This window comes from Macrobrachium nipponense, chromosome 9 (genome assembly GCF_015104395.2).
Source record: "Macrobrachium nipponense isolate FS-2020 chromosome 9, ASM1510439v2, whole genome shotgun sequence".
In the NCBI taxonomy this organism is placed as follows: Eukaryota; Metazoa; Arthropoda; class Malacostraca; order Decapoda; family Palaemonidae; genus Macrobrachium; species Macrobrachium nipponense.
In genome coordinates, this window is record NC_061110.1 from 83,863,918 (window position 1) to 83,868,917 (window position 5,000).

At 33.2% G+C, this 5,000-nt stretch overlaps 1 protein-coding gene across 1 annotated transcript in view; it reads left to right on the plus strand.

Annotated features, from left to right (window-relative positions):
- LOC135218270 (uncharacterized histidine-rich protein DDB_G0274557-like) overlaps positions 1–5,000 on the plus strand; it is a 60,881-nt gene that overhangs the window by 55,413 nt on the left and 468 nt on the right. The window lies entirely within an intron of this gene.

Here is a 5,000-nt window from a genome sequence, read left to right on the forward strand (position 1 = left end):
ACCCTCTTCAATTTGAAAGAAGCTTTTCTAAGTGCTTTACATAATTTCCAGGTAATTGTGCTGCTGGCGGCTTCTGCTTGCGCTGCTGCGATTGAAAAGCGAGATGCAGAGCCAGACCATGGGTATCGCAACTACTACCCTTACTACCCAAGACCCTATGGTTACAATCACTACCCTCACAAGAGATCAGCCAAGCCAGAACCAGAGGCTGAGGCTTCTCCCTTCAATGGATACTACCCTGTCTATCATTCTCATCCTCACCATCACGGAAAGAGGTCTGCCGATCCTTACGCTTATGCTGAGCCTTACCCTTAGCCTTACCCTTACACAGAACCTTCCAATAACTATGGCTACTATGGCTATCCTGGCCCATACTACAGCTACCCTTCCTATTACTCAGGTTAAGGAGAACTTGACTGCTGGTCTCAGTGGAGCATAAATGTGGATTTTCTGTTGTTGCTAATTTAGAAGTGTTTTATTTAAAGTGAATGATTGAATTAAAAAACTGCACAATATGTTTGGTTTTTATTTCAATGCTTTTTATATTGAGTTTTATCATTAATTGTCTTCCTTTCCCATTTTACTATAATGTTTGCATTGACGATGACTCACTTGGTGAGGTTTGTTGCCTTACATTTATGATAACATTACAATGATTGATATGATATTACATTAATTACTTTATTATGCGCATTCATAATGTATTGGAAGATCTCATACAAAACATGAGAATGACCTTATTTTTTATGCGTAAAATCTTCTACACCAAGGATGAAAAGGAACAGAGGTCAGATGTGTTAATTACGGAGTTCGATAACTCAGGTCAAAATCTCGCTTGAATTAGGTGCCACCAAAAAGCACTAGCAACATCTAACAAGTGTCACTAGGTAGATATGACAACCTCCCTAGAAATAAAAGGGAAATAGACTATCGATGGTGTTATGCGAAAAACGTTTGTAATTTTGCAATATATGTAAGAACTATACAATTAAAGCGCACACTCACGCATGCATATATATATATATATATATATATATATATATATATATTTATATTATATATATATATAATATATATATATATATATATATATATATATATATATATATATATATATATATATATATATATTATATATATATATATATATATATATATATATATATATATATATATACATACATTGTTATTACCGTCAATAACCATTATATAACTCATTTTCTGTCATTGGATCCTTTAGAAGTACATTTCCTTCCTAGTGTTTTCATAAAATACCTGTTCCACCTCTTAGCTAATATTCCTGAATCATTTTCCTATACCTACCTCCTCAATACCCTATTTGATAAATTGACAAGCGTTTTCTGCCTCTATAAGTTGTTTATGTGTTTTCTTTGCGACTCTTGACTTTTAACTTTTTAATTTCCATTGTGCGTCCTTAGGACACGTCAGTGAAACTCTAAAGCGTTTTTGTGGCTGTAAGAGAAGGCTGCACCAGTTTTCGTTTTTATTGCTGAGAGATAAATTAAAAGAGAAGCAATTTTAGCAAGTGTAATAAGGAAGCCAGGTGAATCCAGTATTTTCTCGAGAAGGTCTGCTGCTTAATGACTACATCGAATGACAGTTAAAAAAAAACATAAAAATCTGGTGTTTATTTTTAAGTATATAAGCTAGATAAATCCAATAAAAACTGGTTAAGAACTCCCCGGAAGTAAATAAATATTATAAGTTGATAGTCAACCAAAGATTTGGCGATGCAGTTGGTTTTAAAAGTGAGATCTTCGCTGTGAATAAATGGTTCAACTGACCACGGCTTAAATTATGTACCCATAAAGACTGTATGTGTATATTCGTCTGTGTATGACTCTGGGCATAGGTAAATACGATGAGATGATTATTTTCAACAGTTTATCCCGACGTTTCCTAAATCATACTTGCATCTGGGATTTAAAAAAAAAAAAAATATTGTATAGTCTGAAATAAAATAAAATAAAAGTCAGTTAACAGTCAGAAGACGAGTAAAATACTAAAATGTACGATACACAGTAAAATATGAAACTAGATTGCATAATACAAAAAGAAAGGTAAAACACTACAATGTTTATGAACTTACAAAAGACTAACTGAAATAACATAAAAACGCTAATGAAAAAGAACTAGCCTGCTGGTACGAGGAACAGAACTACAAATAGAAACAAAGTAAGTGGAAGGAGAGAGAGAAAGAGATAGATAGATAGATAGATAGAGAGATAGAGAGAGAGAAGAGAGAGAGAGAGAGAGAGAGAGAGAGAGAGAGAGAGAGAGAGAGAGAGAGAGAGAGATGATAAAAATATCAAGACAAAAACAACTGGGTAGAGCAGTATTGTTATTTTAATTGAGGAACTAGCAGTTTAATCTCAAGTGTTTCATTATGAACAAATCAGTTTAGTTGTTACTTTGTCCAATAACACTAAAGTTTTAATGCTTAATTACCGTTTTACATACTTTAGAATGATTTCGTATGGTAGATGCTTCATGGTTGGAAATCTCTGTCCCTGTCCTTTAGATGACCCTGTAAGGGAGACGATTTGCATTTTGAGCTGACTTAAGTCCTCGAATTACATCCGGGGCACGTGTATTTACAGATTACATTTGACGTCGTACAAGGACTTAAGCGGTCTTTAAACCACAGTAAAGATCCAATAGTTCGTGGGTTTTTGGGAATGAGCTTAATATCAAGAGCTCCACCTGAGTGTTTGCTCAGGAACTTGGTGAACTCTTTCATCGAATTGATTGTCTTGAATGTCGGGTAAACTAGCATAGAATTTCATTTTGGACACAGTAAAGACCGTAGCGATCTTTGAAAGTTTTTATTAAGTACTTTATTAGGAACTTTTTTAAATACCTCTTCTGGAAAGCAATTTTCACCAAAGTAATCTAAAAGGAAGAGGATCTCCTCATGAAAGAAATTCCAGTTTGAGGTGAGAGAAAGCGCCTCATGAACCAATGTATAAATGGAGTTAAGTTTAAAGTTGTAAAAGGTAACGCTAAAATAACTCGAACCCAGTCCAGTGAAAGGCTTTTTGTCTGAAAACAGAGGTACGAAAAACATCATTGTCTCTCATAACCAAAACATCTAAAAAAGGTGGTTGGTTACTCTGCTGGCTTTCAAGAGTAAACTTAATATTATGGTGGCATGAATTAATAAATTCTTAAAATAACCCGGAGTGAAAATCGTGTTTGAAGAGAGCGAAGGTGTCAGCCATATAACGCACATAAAAGAGTGGTCTTTAATCCGGTTAAAGACCTCTTAAGACCCTGTATGATGTCACATGTAATCTATAAATACACGTGCCCCAGATGTAATTCGGGAACTTATGTCGGAGCTTCTAGACGTCTGCTCAAAGTGCGAATCGACTCCCATATAGGGGTAATCTACCGGACGGGGACAAGGATTTCCAACCCTGAAGCAATAACATACGCAAACATTCTGAAATATGTAAGAAGGTAATTAAAAAGGAAAACTTTAGTATTATTGGCCATTGTAGCAACCAAACCGATAAAAAAATAATTGAAACACTTAATATTAAACTGCTAGTTACTCAATTAAACACAGTCCTGCTCTACCCAGTTGTTTTTTTCTTGATTTTAAATTTTTTATCTCTCTCTCTCTCTCTCTCTTTCCCCTTGCTTTGTTGGTATGTCTAGTTGTGTTCTGTTTTTTGTGCAGCAGCTTAGTTCGTTTTCAATAGCGTTTTTATGTTAAAAGTATTGTGCAATCTAGTTTGTTGTTTTTCTGTGTATCGTGCATTTTAGTAACTTACTTGTCTTCAGACTTTTAACTTACCTTTATTTTATTTTATGTCAAAGTTTACAATATTTTTCAATTTTTTTTTTTTTTTTTGTAGAAATCCCAGATGTACATATGATTTATGTAACGGTGGAATAAACTGTTGAAAATAGTCATCACATCATATTCCAGGTCTCACTTTCTATGCAATATATATATATAGATATATATATATATAGTATATATATATATATATATATATATATATATATATATATCTATATATGTGTGTGTGTGTGTGTGTGTGTGTGTGTGTGTGTGTGTGTGTGTGTGCATAAATATTATATATATATTTATATATGACTCAAAGATAAACAAAATAGTGCTTTTCTTCTAACACTTTACAATTTTACTTTTTCTTTATTTCATTGGTTAAACATCAGAAACTCATATTTTATAATATCACTCAAGTCATCTCAATGATTATCGATATGACAATATGAAGAGAATATCGGGACGAAAATTTTGGTTTCCTTTCGTAATGTCACAAGACTTAACGAAGGTCTTCTCCGGAAAGAAGCGACTATAAAAGCAAGAGGCCGACTTGCATCGGCAGACACTCACCCACAAGTGGCCACGGTGAACACCCACGAGCAACAATGAAGTTCCTGATCAGTATATCAAAGAGAGATATAGTTACTTGTAAATTTTCTAGTTTTTAATATCATAGATCTGAGCAGGCACAACATTATTTACCAGGAAGTTTGTTTGGGTCTTTAATGACAAATGACAATTTCCAGTGTTCTAAATACTGTTTGCTTTCCGTCAAAGTGCTGACTTTTTATGACGGGAAATTATTTTCTTGCTATATAGCTACTAATTGTTTTTACTGATTGACTATGAGGTGAAAAGTATAAATATCATTTATCCCTTAAAATACAAAATTTCCAACAAATTTCAAATGAGTACTTTCTGGTTTCCTTTAGATATCAAAGCTTTTAAGATTATGTGCATAATAGAGTGATTTAACTTACTTTCAAACAATCTCTTATTAAAACTAAATGTTTGAAGTTGATGATAATATAACCCCACTTTATCAATAAAATACTAAAAGAAATAGCTATTAGTTTATTTTACTCTTTGAAGTGTCTCTTGCTCACTATCCATATTAGTATATGGAAATCTTTATACTACCCTCTTCAATTTGAAAGAAGCTTTTCTAAGTGCTTTACTT